We start from the raw sequence: 16,064 nt of genomic DNA, 5'->3' as shown, positions 1-16,064 counted from the left end.
ACTGGGGGAGAGTCTTATTGTGACCTTCTGATGGGTGAAACTTGTGTGTAACTGTATAGTGCGGTAACACATACGTACATTTTAATTACATATGATATTGTTTGTCCCAATGTAAAAATAAAAGTGTTTTTCATTTTATTAAGGGATTTGCCTAGTAGTCTTATGGGGCTCTATAGTTAGTTCTGCAGCACTTATCATCAGTCAGTATTGTAAAAGATACAAACCTAATAACCATATAATCGCTGCTCAGATTTAACTCTAAGCCGTTCCAGGTCCAGAACACACAGACTCATGGCAAGCAACTCTTACTTCTATTAATGGTTACGTTTCTTTTATAAAATTAAACTGAGATATTACTTAAAAAGTTACCCATGAACTCACTATTCATGGCCTGTTAGGCATTAATGTGATCTTATCCTCTGTTGTTAATCCTGCATGACCACCCTGAAAATCACACCTTCCCTTCTCCAACAATAAACGCTTTCTGCCTAGGTAGGTCACAAAGGGGGAGCAATCTGTGCACCTATTAACTTTTATACAAGTACAAAAAAAATGAAAAAGGTACATACTCTGTATGCAGAGGCATCAGCCACTTCTGGCCAATAGAAAAACCTTGCGGTGCTGAAACAAAACAGGCCACAAAGGGTGTAACTGCGGAAAATTAACAATCGCATACCACAGGTGGGTAACACTAGTAATCCATAAAACAGATTTTACGATAAAATCTAGGCCGCCTGGTGTTTTCAGTTTACAGAGTGTTTTACCTGTATCAGTAAATCCTAACTTCCACGCTGTGCTGCATCTGATACAATTTGCTTCAAGGGAACAAATCTCCTTCAACTGCTCTCGCAGACAAAATTAGAGGACTGCTGCTTAAACTGGGATATGTGCTCCACAGGAAAAAAAATAAAAATAAAACATTACAAGACGAGCACGTATTTGTGGCTGGTCCTAAATTCAACAGATTGCTATGTGATTATACATTCACAAAGATTTCCTGTTGTTTCTCCATTTCTCTCTAGGCACAATCTCTGCCTAATACGGGCTACACAGATCTCAAAAACTAGACAGTAAAACTCCTAAGCATTAGGTATTCATAAACCCTGCTCAGTTAAAAAGTTTTCTAATCAATAGTTAGTTTTTCAGTAACAACAACAACAACAATAAAGAATGGGCAGGTTCCGCTTCCTATAGCAATTGCTGAACTAATATATGAGCCTGAGCTGGGTTTGCTCTTCATGCGTTGACTGAAAAATAAATGTATACAAGAACTGCACTCAGTGCCGGATTATCCACGGGGCAACAGGGGCGGTCGCCCCGGGGCCGCCATACATCTGGGGCCCTCACACCGGCACTGCTGCGGCAGGTGTCCCCCCCCCCTCCAGGTACCTGGACAGCGGGGATCTGGGCAGTAGCGCTACTAGTTCCCATCTGCCGCAGGGACCCCACCGCTGACTTCCCATCCACCGCAGGGACCCCGCCGCTGACTGCCCATCCACCGCAGGGACCCCGCCGCTGACTGCCCATCCACCGCAGGGACCCCGCCGCTGACTGCCCATCCACCGCAGGGACCCCGCTGCAGTGCTGCACGGATCCCCGCTGCCCAGGTACTGGGGAAAGGGGGAGACCTGCCTTCTTCCTATGGGGGGGAGAGACCTGCCTCCATCAGTTAATGAGCACATAGGTCCAACCTGGGAGAGGGGGATTAATAGCAGGAGCCTAGAGCCAGCTCATTCTTGACCCCACCAGTGCATCTGTATTATGACCCCCTGCCTATGTGCATGCTATGAGTGGCGGCCAGACGCTGGGAGGGATCTGGCGATGCATTGTGCCCAATGCCACTGCTTTCGTGCTGGCTGTCACTGGAGGCCGGGAGCAGTGAATATATAATGAGCAGGTCCCCGCACCATGACATCTAATGAGCGAGGATACGTTCATTCAGTAAGCACTGTGCCGGGTCCCCACTCATTAGATATGCACGGGGCGGGGACCCGCTCATTAGATATTCACTGCACTGGCTCATTAGATAAGCAAGGGTCAGGGACCCGCTCATTAGATATTCACTGCACTGGGTCCCCGCTCATTAGATATGCATGATGCTGGGACGCCGTTCGTGCATATCTAATGAGCGGGGACCTGGCTTAGCATACAATTAGCAAGTGGTCAGTCTGTTTATGGAACATGGGGGGGTCGCAATGAAGCCAGTGTCCCCTTTAAGGCTGGCGCCCGGTGGCAGATGACTCCATTGCCTCCGGAGTTCCGTCACTGAACTTGGATCTGATCTCATTGGCTGTTTATATCTTCATTCTCCTAATGATTGGCATCCTGTAATCTTGCTGCTTTACAGTCTAAAAATAAAACCTACTGTACAAGGAAGTAACTAAAATGCAGGGTCCCTATAGCAACATTTGAAAATGCATTCACCTAACTTGTCAAGCCACTCTACTGCTCAGCGCAGATAAGGACACCAGAACTCCCTAGCCTGCTACGCAGAATGTCATCTTATAGCCACAGAATGCCAGTTCACATGTACTTCATTCAGGGGCATCAAAAGGTTTCCTGTTTTAGCAGTCGCAATGCAGACACAACTTTGACTATTAGGGGTTTATACTATGATGATTTTGATGACAAAATGTTGCTATGGGCAACCAATCAGAAACTACGTTTTATTTATTTAGCGTGTGAGGTCCTTTCGCATATAATAGATTGCATTGCCCGGCACTAATGCAATCCAACAGAATGCTTCTGCAGCTGATGTGACTATCAGGGTCTGGTGTGATGCGCACTGGACCGTGCATCACATCAGACCTGCTGTCAACCATATGTGATTTTGATGCTTTTCATTGCCGCAATCACATGAAAAGAGTCCAAATTCCATGTGAATCACCATAGTGTATGGTCACCTTTACTGAATGCTTCCCTGGAATGGGGGATCAAATCCTTGGAAACTCCTTCACTGACTTATGCATTTGAGCCACCTTAAATTCTTTCATATGGGCTCTTAGATGATTATTATTATTATTAGTATTATTGGGTGAGATGTATTAAAATGACATTTTCGTTTTTAAAATAACGGGTCCCGCTTCTCCTGCATAACAAGGAGAAGCGGGCACCCGTTATTGGCAAATATATAAACCCCCCAAGCCGATAAGGAGAGCCGTTATGCCCAGCATTAACGGCTCTCCTTATCGGCTCCCCCGGCGTCCCTGCGCATGCGCACTCGCGGCTTCCCCCCAGCCGGCTCTAATGGACATGCGTGAGATCTCGCTATTACCACGAGATCTCCAGCGCAGCCCAGAGGCAAAGCAGGGCTAGCATTGTCCCCACAGTGGGGGATAGGACAATGCTAGCCAGTGCTATTACCGTACTATGAGATGCGCGGGAGCGCGTATCTCATAGTACAGAACGGACGGTCCGGGAACGGACTGTCTATGGGCGGCTTTACTTGTATAGGTGGCGAAGCAGTGGTCTCCTCTGACCTGTGGACCCTCTAATCCGGCAGTCATCTGAGATACAGGCATTTTACTGCATCTCAGCTGATAGCAGCCATCAGCTGATCAGACAGTTAGAGAAGTTCAGCAAAGGAGCCAGGGAAACCCTGTTTAGCGTCATCTAAAGGGGGCATTGTTATCACAGGGCTCCAAAAGTCTCCTAATACATTTAGATGAAACTAGAATAATGTGAAAAGTGTGTGAAAACAATTATTTTTACATTTTTTTATACATAGGGCACAAAGGGAAAGTGACTGGCTAGAGCAGGCATGTACAAACTATGGTCCTCCAGCTGTTGTAAAACTACAAGTCCCATCATGCCTTGCCACAGTTTTGCTACTAGGGAATGCTAAAACTATGGCAAGGCATGCTGGGATGTGTAGTTTCACAACAGCTGGAGGGTCACGGTTTGGACACGCCTGAGTTAAAGTATGCTTTCTAATCATGAAGGATTTTTATTGTCGCTACTGGTGACTAGTCCTACTGGATCAGTAGTATAGTATTTCCGGTGCTTTCTGTGAGTAAACTGCACACCAAAATGTTGATACTGTCATGGTGATACTTGTCTGACAACATTACATTGAGGCCAATCCACCATACACTCTTGTACATACACTCAGGACCTTAACGGTTTGACTAGCATAAATAGAACATAACCTGTTGATGGATCCTGAAGATTATATGAATTGTGAGGAGAAGCCCGGACATGAGACTGTCAGCAGCACTTCGGGCGGCGGGGCCTGATGTACCCTGCACAGAAACAAAATAACTCACACAAATCTAACTCTCTCTGCACATGTTACATCTGCCCCATCTGCAGTGCACATGGTTTTGCCCATTTTGAGAACAAATTTGTTCTGCGACAAAAAAAAGAGAGCAAAACATCGTTTTGCTATTCCATTGATGGAGGGAAACCATCTGGTTCTCCCCCATCGATGGCAAAAGTATTCAACATCGGCCATGAACCATCAATGATTTCAAATCATCGATGGTCGATGGCCAACCCTAGTGCTTAGTGGTGACGAGCACGCAATTGCAGATAGATTCTTCCACTCATCAAGAGAAAAACTTGAAAGGAAGGACACTTATCAATATTAAGTAATTCTTCCTCTGCCGATCATACCGACAGATCCAAGGTAGGTCATTCACTGTATACTGTATATATATAGTTATATGCCTTTTCCCCACAGTGGTGTGCCACATTCATTTTCCTTCCCTTAATTGCCGATAGTGTTGGAGATTACACGCAGGAGGCTACAGTAAAGAGAAGACTGTAGCTGGTAATGCTGATTGGTTTGCATGTAGCAGAGAGCACACTGGTGTAATGGGTGATTACAGCAAGGAGAACTGGAGAAGGATACTGCTGCTGAGCTGTGAGCGCAGAACTCAGGACTGATTGAAATAAAGAGATGAAGAAGCAGAACACTGCAGAACACATAGAACATTGCAGAACACCGCAGAACACTTAGAACATTGCAGAACACAGCAGAACACATAGAACATTGCAGAACACCGCAGAAGATCTGGAACAAATTTGCAATGGGATTGGATACTGCAGCCATGGGACAAATAAAGGGCCTGATTCAAACCCACTCACTGCCTTACAAGTGAGTAAGCGCCACCGCCGCCTGAATCCCCTCAGTAGAATGTGAGGGGATGTGTTCGCTAACACACCCCCTCGCATGTGGCCGCTAGCAGAATAAATCATTCGATAGTCGCTCACCATCGAATGATTTCTTCTGCCTTGGGAATAAAAGTCAGTCTGAACTGACATTTATTGCAGCTGCTATCCGCCAAAAAGGCATCAGCCCACCTGCTTCCCCAGGGGAACAGCCAGCGTTTTTCTAGAAAGGCTAATGCCTCAGCGGTTGTGATACTCGCCAAAGGCGTTCGCACAGGGGGTCTGCGCATGTGCAGACCCCTCACCATCTGAATTAGGCCCTGAGAATGGCCCCAATAGTATCAGCTAACCTCAGCACCAGGCTGCAGAAACACTATACTCAAGTTGTAACAACAGGGACATCCTGAAATTTCTGATCAGTGGAGACATGCCAGTCAGCGCATCATCAGGGATGTGCGTGGTTAAAGGGTTAAGCTGTGTACACACAGGGGTTATTTCAGCACATATCACACAGCACAGTGATTTCATGTGCTGTGGGAGATAAATCGCCAGAAGTGCGCTCCCGCTGCCAGCCCTTCATGGTCGCTGGTCGCAAGAGCATGCGCCTCCGATTATGGCTAAAAATTGCTTATCGCTGGTGCACAATGCACTGTGAACCAGCGACCAGAGATTTCTAGTCAAAATGAGGTAGAGACAGAATGAGACAGAATAGCTGTCAATTTTCAGCCAAAATCGCTGGTCACTGATGAAAACAGTACTGAGCAATATATTGCTGACAGATATTGCAGGTACACTGAGCAATATATTGCTGACAGATATTGCAGGTACACTGAGCAAATTGCACCGTGTGTACACAGCTTTAGGAATCCTGCAGTGCCATGATTATTATACATGTGGGTGGTTTCCGGATTCACTTTTGAAGACATTCTTAAGGTGCGTACACACGGGGGGAGATATATTGCTAGCAATATATTTCTTGCAATATATTGCTGAGCAATATATTGCTCAGTGTCTCCTTTTCATCAGCGACCAGAGATGGTCGCTGATGAAAAGGAACCTCTGCCGGGGGAGCCGCAGAGGTAATCAGCTGGTCGCAGGAGCTTTTACAATGGGGCAGAAAACGGGAGCGCGCACCCGGCGACTTATCGCCGGGGCACACTTCCATCACTGGCAATATGGTCGCCTGCGACCATATTCCCAGCGATTATAGCCCTATCGCCCCCGTGTGTACACAGCATTATAGTTTGCAAATAAGTATATACAAGATATAATAGAGTTTTTATAAAAAGGGGTCTGCAGGTTTTCCTTACAATAGTACAGTAGCTGCTGAATATTAGCTAGACTTAATAGGTTTTCTTTGTTTTACCATATGTGGTTGTTTGTTTATATTTTTTAATCCTATTTATTCAAACACTCACTCACTGCATGAAGATGATCATGTTTTGGATGGGCTAAAGGCTGTCTCTTATTATCACATAGGGGGTTATAACATGTGCAGAGAGTTAGATGCAGTGTTTTATTGTTTCTGTGCAGGGTAAATACTGGCTGCTTTATCTTTACACTGCAATATTGATATCAGTTTGAGGTACACTCCCCACCCACATCTAATTCTCTCTACACATCAGCCCCACCTGCAGTGCACATGGTTTTGTCCATTAGAGAGTGATTGTGCCTTTCCGAGTGAATCAGAATAAACCCCTTGGTGTAACTGCATTTGTATTGGGCCATTGATGGTCGACTGGGAGCAGCAAGAAAGTTTTAAGATGCTTTAAGTCCACAATACTACAGGTCATTATTCCATCGTGTAGACCAAATTATGGTAAAGAAAAACAATATTCGGGCTAACAGCAGTTTAGACTTTGCACTCCCCCCCTCAATAAATTGTGCATTGTCAATTGACTGATACCCCTTTCATACCAGAAAATGCAGGGATTTACCCGAGAATATGATCCCGAGATCATGCAGGGACTTTTCCGGGTTGGCCCCTTTCACACCAGCCTAGTTCCTGCATTTTCTGGTGTGAAGGGGGCATGTCCTTACCTAAACCATGTCTCGGACCACTGGGGGGGAACAGGGGGGACCAGGCAGCTCTGTCCCCAGCAGCACCTCTATCGGCTTCCCCCAGTGACAGCCAGTGAAAGGCAGCGGCAGGCTGCGGCGGGAGTGGGGGCACCCGGCAGCTCCATCCCCAGCAGTCACCTCACCCAGTTTCCCACCCGTCCAGCGACATTAGAGCTGGGAAGCCAGCTGAGTAGCTTTCAAACATGCCAGTAACCTGTGAAGGTCCCTGGAGAAACCCGACTGCTGCTGATAACGATCTGCAGCCCTTTCTGATAGATTAGAAGCCTGTGAATCCCTCTCTTGCCTACTTGTGAAACCTATAAGCATTGCGACTACACTAGGATGCACAACACGAAGAGCAGTGCCCCGTAAAGGGGGCGTGTCACACTCTGTTTAAAGGGTGTGTCCAGCTCTACATATGGGTGTTTCTGTGCTTAAATGCTTGTTATTGAAAGACCATCCGTATATGTCTAGTGTCCGTGAGTCTCCAAAACACTGCCATCTGCTGGCAGAGAATGAAACTACATCTCTTTCTTACACATGCACAAACACAGAAGGTAGCAGACTAGCTCTCGAAGCTTTTACTTACTAGTATGTCTATATAACATTAGAAACAATATATTTTATAAAGTTTTGCAAGTACAGGTGGAGTATCCCTTATCCGAAATGCTCACGACCACGAACATTTCGAATAAGGGATTTTTACGGTTATTGGATTTTTTTTACATACATATCTGTTCCCGCCAATGGTCCCACAAAGTCCCTTCAGGATCTTCTTCAGCGGTCCCAGTGGTGCATTGCATTTGTATTTGCAGGCACGTCGGTGACATGACTGGCACACCAGTGCACCCACGCAATGCACTCCTGGGACCGCTGAAGACGCCGAAGTTCCTGAAGGCCGCCATAAGCATGAAAAAAAGGGGCAGGGGGGGGATCCAAAATAGTCTTAAAAACCCCACAGTTTTTGTGAGCATGTGAGCAGATGTGTACTCTTACACATCCGCCGCATGCAGCAGCATGGCAGAAAAAATCATTCAATGGTCGCTCACCATCAAATAATTTTTTCACCCTTTGTAGATAAAAGTCTACTGTATACTGGACGGAGATGGCCAAGATGGGACCTTCAGCTGCCCGCCCCAAGCAGGCATGGACGCACCTGTGTTTGCAGGACGCACCTGTGTTTGCAGGTGTCTGCCCAGCAATTACATGGGCACTCCCGCTGGGTGGAGCCCAGAAACCACTCTCTGCCTGCCCCCAGTCTGCGCATCATTGTTCGAATGAGTGTGAAACTAACTGAAGGCGTTCGCTCCGGGGTCTGTACATGGGCACATTCGCACATGCACAAACCCCCAACATCGGCGGGGCAAGCGAATTTGGACCTCAGGGTACAGGTCTGAATCGCCCTCATATTCCTTTCAACTTGCCTTTGCATCTTCTTTGAATTTCCTTTTGCTTAGCAATTGCAACTACTACTAGCACAATGCCTGGCGCAAACAGTTTCACTACCAGGGGAAGTTTTTACGTATGGGCTGCAGGGCTGCAGAGTCCCCCCCCCCCCCCCCCCTACCTACCTCTGGGGCTGCCTCTTTGGCTTCTATGGGCAGTTGCCGCAGCAGCCTATAGAACCAGGGGCAGGTGCATGCACAGTATCTAGTTTGTGACTGCGCATGCGCCGGTCCCGGTGCCTGTCATCTGTATTGTACAGGCGCCGGGGTCGGGATTTAAATTCTATGGGCTGCCACCGAAGCAGCCCATAGAAGGTAGGGGCCAGCGCGTGCGCAGTACAGAGATCGGTACTGCGCATGCGGCAGTGCCTGTCATCATCCAAGCGCCAGGACTACATCCGCAGCAAGCAACAGCAGGGATTGCCTGGAGCAGGAGCAGTGGTGGTGGGATGTTGCTGGCCAGCGCCAGTCCCCCTCCTACTATAAGGTAGGAGCTGCCACTGTTCACTACCATTCCTTTTATCATCCACAGGTGTACCCTACCAGGCACTATTTTTACACTTATAAACATGCAAACTTCATATACATAGATGAAAACTTGGAAGCAAGTGATGATAGTTTTTCATGCTTTTATGGATATTTTGATAACTACAGACAGAGCGGGTCCCAGCTTTGCAGGGGATGGCGGAAGATTTGCTAGCCGCCATCTCCCGCCAGCCGCCAAAAGGGGACGCGCGCGCACGAGATGCGCGTGTGTCACCTTACAATGGGGCTCCCCCCGGGTCCCCACCGCCTCGCCAAGGGTCACCCCGGGTCCCCGCCATCTTACCGCCCTGAAGCGGAGACGGACAGGGTTCCCGTCCCCCCCGCCGATGAGAAACTGAGACGCGTGTGCATGTGAGACTCAGTCAGATGGGGCGCCTCTCCGCCAGCGATCGCCAGCGGCCAGATTCTGGCACTGGCGGAGCAATAGTGAGAGGCGCTCCATCTGTATGCCCCATATTCATTTTTTTGTTAAAACAAGATTTGATAAATTAAATATTAGTAGAGTAGACAGTGTCCATCGCAGTTTGAAGTTTGTTGTTGTAGCTAAGCAAATGTTTGCACAGCTACAATATTAACATACACTGAGTAATTTGGCAAACACAATTAGATGTTCCTTATGTAGCTCCCAAATAAGCACCAATAATTGTTCTGACAGATAATCATGTATTCTGCCGAGGCCAGAGAGACATCTGACATATCCCTGATGCTACTTTAACAAAGGGTATTTGTGGAGAGAAACCTTCCATGGAAAAAAACAAACAAAAAAACCTTCCATACAGTAGGATATAAGTTTGTTGCCATGTTATTAAGAAACAAATATATTAAAAAAACAATCAAAATTAACATTTCAATTAATTCTTCAATGGAAATACAGCTAAGATGTATTTGTATTCCTCAGAAAAATTGTGTTACCGGTTAAAATAATTGATTTGAAATAATTATTTTCTTCATATCCATATTCACGCTGAATTGATAGTAATATTGTTACATAACAAGGCAATACGTCTGACAAGAAATTCTACAGGGTGATTTTTATGGAATGATTTTGTTAGCGTGGAAATCCCAGTTTTCTATTGAACCCTTTGTCTGCCAACATCTCTGTGAGAAAGGTTAAAAATATCCGCTAAAAACGACATCTCACATTTGTTATATAAATTCAAATAAAAAAATATTGTGTTAAAAAAAATTATATTTCCTTTATAAGTTAAACATAAAAGGTCATTATGATGAATAAAAATGTTTGCTTGCCAATTTTCACACCTATTTTGACAAATGCACCTGACACTCAAAGTGTGTGTGCGTGTGTGAATTTTTTTCCGTAATGTCTGCCAAAAATATGGTCCAGCCAGATCACACAGCATTTGACCAACTGTACATACTGTATCGCTGGTCAATCAATATTGAACTATTTTTATTAGCACTGTAATGACAATAATTAACGTAACAAAAACTACACTATGATAATATCATTATACAGCACACAAAAACATTATTCCAAAGCCATTCGTATTGCTTATTGCCATATGATTACAGCTAAACATTTTCCCTTACAACTAAACTGAAAGAATGTATAGTGTTAAAATTCTTGATATTCCTCACATAATCCTTTGAACAGTGCGGTTATTTAAGTTTATTAGTGAGTTGCGCAGCTGAATGTTATAGTTTTCTTTGAGGCAGAAAAACAGCTTTCTTGAAGCAGCAGCAGTTTAATAAAACTACAGCATAAGGATCTTGCAGTGTCAGATAACTTTTCTGCCTCGCTTTATGTCTGTTTGCAATTTCTCTACTCATGCATAAAAATCAGAAGCATTACTCCATTTGTCTGTAAAAAAAAAAAAATTAAAAAATAAAATAAAAAACGGAGTCACAATCGTAGGTTTAAAGGGAAAACTCAAAAAGGCTTTTAAGAAACTTGAAGAGAGCAAAGCTGCCATCTTCAGGCCGTCTGTAACCAGCACGTGCAGGCCACACAGAATATGTTAAATGCAATGCTGTGTTGCGCCGTAATCTCAAGCCGTTATTTCACTGAATTACAGGGAGAGTTAAACAGGCTTTCAAATGTATTGTTTAATCGCTAAAATAAAACTCATAGTAGTGAATGGAAACTAGAGGCCCATCCATACACACTAGACAATATTGATCACATCGTTCAGAAAGGGCTTTCAAGGGATATTGTGAACAACATCTTCTAGTGTGTACGCTGTGCATTGTTAACGATGTGCACTCCCACGTGTCGATAACGACCCCCTCCCTCATCCAGCAAGCTCAGACAAGGGGGGACATCATTGACAACCATGCTGCAGCATGACCGTATCCCCCCCCCCCCCACACCCCCACCCACACACACACCCCGGGTCCCACATTGGCGTTAGTGGGATTGTCTTAGTGTTTATGGGCCTTTAGAGCTAGTGAAGTCCTTATTCACACATAATAATCACTCATCTGCAAATTTACAGATGATTGCGAGTGGTTGGCCGTCATCCAGACAGAAAGAAAACCCACCCCGTGCAAGTCTGCAGGCTAATTGGAGAAAAAAATCGCTATCCTGTCACGAATCCATACACTACTCCCTCACATGATTTTTTCAGTATATGCAAATTTAAGTCTGACCCTTCCACAATTCTGCGACAGAGACAGGCTGACCGAGGCCGGCGATGACATCACACACCCTCTCTTAAGACGTCTGGACACGCCTGTGTTTTATTTGGACACTTTCTGAAAACACCTGGCTACCACCCCAAACGCCAATGTCTTGTCAGATTGTGAGGAGATTGATATTTTCACTATTTTTGTTGCTATATTAGATAATGCATGTGCGCTATGATCCATACACATCGGTGCGCTATGATCCATACACATCTGTGCGCTATGATCCATACACATCGGTGCGCTATGATCCATACACATCTGTGCGCTGTGATCCATACACATCGGTGCGCTGTGATCCATACACATCTGTGCGCTGTGATCCATACACATCGGTGCGCTATGATCCATACACATCTGTGCGCTATGATCCATACACATCTGTGCGCTATGATCCATACACATCTGTGCGCTATGATCCATACACATCTGTGCGCTATGATCCATACACATCTGTGCGCTATGATCCATACACATCTGTGCGCTATGATCCATACACATATGTGCGCTGTGATCCATACACAACTGTGCGCTGTGATCCATACACATCTGTGCGCTGTGATCCACACACATCTGTGCGCTGTGATCCACACACATCTGTGCGCTGTGATCCACACACATCTGTGTGCTGTGATCCACACACATCTGTGCGCTGTGATCCATACGCATCGGTGGGCTGTGATCCATACGCATCTGTGCGCTATGATCCATACGCATCTGTGCGCTATGATCCATACGCATCTGTGCGCTATGATCCATACGCATCTGTGCGCTATGATCCATACGCATCTGTGCGCTATGATCCATACCCATCTGTGCGCTGTGATCCATACACATCGGTGCGCTATGGTCCATACACATCGGTGCGCTGTGATCCATACCCATCTGTGCGCTATGATCCATACACATCGGTGCGCTATGGTCCATACACATCTGTGCGCTATGATCCATACACATCTGTGCGCTGTGATCCATACCCATCTGTACGCTGTGATCCATACACATCTGTGCGCTATGATCCATACACATCTGTGCGCTATGATCCATACACATCGGTGCGCTATGGTCCATACACATCTGTGCGCTATGATCCATTCACATCTGTGCGATGTGATCCATACACATCTGTGCGCGGTGATCCATACACATCTGTGCGCTGTGATCCATACACATCTGTGCGCTGTGATCCATTCACATCTGTGCGCGGTGATCCATTCACATCTGTGCGCGGTGATCCATACACATCGGTGCGCTGTGATCCATACACATCGGTGCGCTGTGATCCATACACATCTGTGCGCTGTGATCCATACACATCTGTGCGCTGTGATCCATACACATCGGTGCGCTGTGGTCCATACCCATCTGTGCGCTGTGATCCATACCCATCTGTGCGCTGTGATCCATACACATCGGTGCGCTATGGTCCATACACATCTGTGCGCTATGATCCATTCACATCTGTGCGCTGTGATCCATACACATCTGTGCGCGGTGATCCATACACATCTGTGCGCTGTGATCCATACACATCGGTGCGCTGTGATCCATACACATCTGTGCGCTGTGATCCATACACATCTGTGCGCTGTGATCCATACACATCGGTGCGCTATGGTCCATACACATCTGTGCGCTATGATCCATACACATCTGTGCGCTATGATCCATACACATCTGTGCGCTATGATCCATACACATCTGTGCGCTATGATCCATACCCATCTGTGCGCTATGATCCATACACATCTGTGCGCTGTGATCCATACACATCGGTGCGCTGTGATCCATACACATCGGTGCGCTGTGATCCATACCCATCTGTGCGCTGTGGTCCATACACATCTGTGCGCTATGGTCCATACACATCTGTGCGCTATGATCCATACCCATCTGTGCGCTATGGTCCATACACATCTGTGCGCTATGATCCATACACATCTGTGCGCTATGATCCATACCCATCTGTGCGCTATGATCCATACACATCTGTGCGCTGTGATCCATACACATCGGTGCGCTGTGATCCATACACATCGGTGCGCTGTGATCCATACACATCGGTGCGCTATGGTCCATACACATCTGTGCGCTATGATCCATACACATCTGTGCGCTATGATCCACACACATCTGTGCGCTATGATCCACACCCATCTGTGCGCTGTGATCCACACCCATCTGTGCGCTGTGATCCACACCCATCTGTGCGCTGTGTTCCACACACATCTGTGCGCTGTGATCCACACACATCTGTGCACTGTGATCCACACACATCTGTGCGCTGTGATCCATACACATCTGTGCGCTGTGATCCATACACATCTGTGCGCTGTGATCCATACACATCGGTGCGCTATGGTCCATACACATCTGTGCGCTGTGATCCATACCCATCTATGCGCTATGATCCATACACATCGGTGCGCTATGGTCCATACACATCTGTGCGCTATGATCCATACACATCTGTGCGCTGTGATCCATACCCATCTGTACGCTATGATCCATACACATCTGTGCGCTATGATCCATACACATCTGTGCGCTATGATCCATACACATCGGTGCGCTATGGTCCATACACATCTGTGAGCTATGATCCATTCACATCTGTGCGCTGTGATCCATACACATCTGTGCGCGGTGATCCATACACATCGGTGCGCTGTGATCCATACACATCTGTTCGCTGTGATCCATACACATCTGTGCGCTGTGATCCATACACATCGGTGCGCTATGGTCCATACACATCTGTGCGCTGTGATCCATACCCATCTGTGCGCTATGATCCATACACATCGGTGCGCTATGGTCCATACACATCTGTGCGCTATGATCCATACACATCTGTGCGCTGTGATCCATACCCATCTGTACGCTATGATCCATACACATCTGTGCGCTATGATCCATACACATCTGTGCGCTATGATCCATACACATCGGTGCGCTATGGTCCATACACATCTGTGCGCTATGATCCATTCACATCTGTGCGCTGTGATCCATACACATCTGTGCGCGGTGATCCATACACATCTGTGCGCTGTGATCCATACACATCGGTGCGCTATGATCCATACACATCTGTGCGCTGTGATCCATACACATCGGTGCGCTATGGTCCATACACATCGGTGCGCTATGATCCATACACATCTGTGCGCTATGATCCATACACATCTGTGCGCTATGATCCATACACATCTGTGCGCTATGATCCATACAAATCTGTGCGCTATGATCCATACCCATCTGTGCGCTATGATCCATACACATCTGTACGCTGTGATCCATACACATCGGTGCGCTGTGATCCATACACATCGGTGCGCTATGGTCCATACACATCGGTGCGCTATGATCCATACACATCTGTGCGCTATGATCCATACACATCTGTGCCCTATGATCCATACACATCTGTGCGCTATGATCCATACACATCTGTGCGCTATGATCCATAGAAATTTGATAGTCAAATAGATTGGTGAGTTCACACAACAGCGATCAAACCGCAATAATGCAAATATTAATGATCAAGCTGTAATACCCAATGTGCCTGGCTTATTTTCCCCTCTATCTCGGTTTGTATATGCGCAGCACTCAGCCATTGATGGCTATAACATTGGTGCTGACAGAGCCATCAAAGGCCATTACTACTAAACACACACACAGAGCACACACGCCTACAAACACACACACACTTCCTCTCTGACATTTTATACCCACCTCAATCTACTCTCACACTCTTTTCTCTCTTTTTCACTCCCTACTTCTCCTTCTCCCTCCCCCATTTTCTCTCCCTGATGACACCCACTCCCTCTCTCCTCTACATCTCCGACAGACCCAGTCCCAGAAGTCCAGGGACGGTGCCGCATTATCACAGGAGCTCCCCTTTGCGCTAATAGACGCATATGTTAGTGCATATGCGATTGTTATGGTTGTGGTAGCCAGGGAATGCCAGCGAAGTGGGGCCGCGGATTTTAGAGCACCCACCCTATGGCAAATTGCAAAAACTGAACAACCAGAATCACACTCTTGGCCATATTCAGCGCTACCCATTTAGAGTTGGTGGCATGTGCAAATCTGCAGCTGTAGTTCCTTCTCCTTTGTGAACCTTTTTCAGATGCAGCTGAAATACGAATAGAGGAATGTCTTCACAGGTAGTAGGAAAAAGATAACCGTTGCAGTACACAATGCATTTACATTTATGTTAATGGACATATAGTGCAGATAACAAGTACT

General features: G+C 46.4%; 1 protein-coding gene across 7 annotated transcripts in view; it reads right to left on the bottom strand.

The window, feature by feature from the left end:
* The window catches only part of LOC146058800 (uncharacterized), a 508,052-nt gene that overhangs the window by 155,166 nt on the left and 336,822 nt on the right, over positions 1-16,064 (bottom strand). The window lies entirely within an intron of this gene.

The sequence above is a fragment of the Crinia signifera genome, chromosome 2 (assembly GCF_055691185.1).
Source record: "Crinia signifera chromosome 2, ASM5569118v1, whole genome shotgun sequence".
Lineage (NCBI taxonomy): Eukaryota > Metazoa > Chordata > Amphibia > Anura > Myobatrachidae > Crinia > Crinia signifera.
This window is presented reverse-complemented; position numbering and strand designations above follow the sequence as displayed.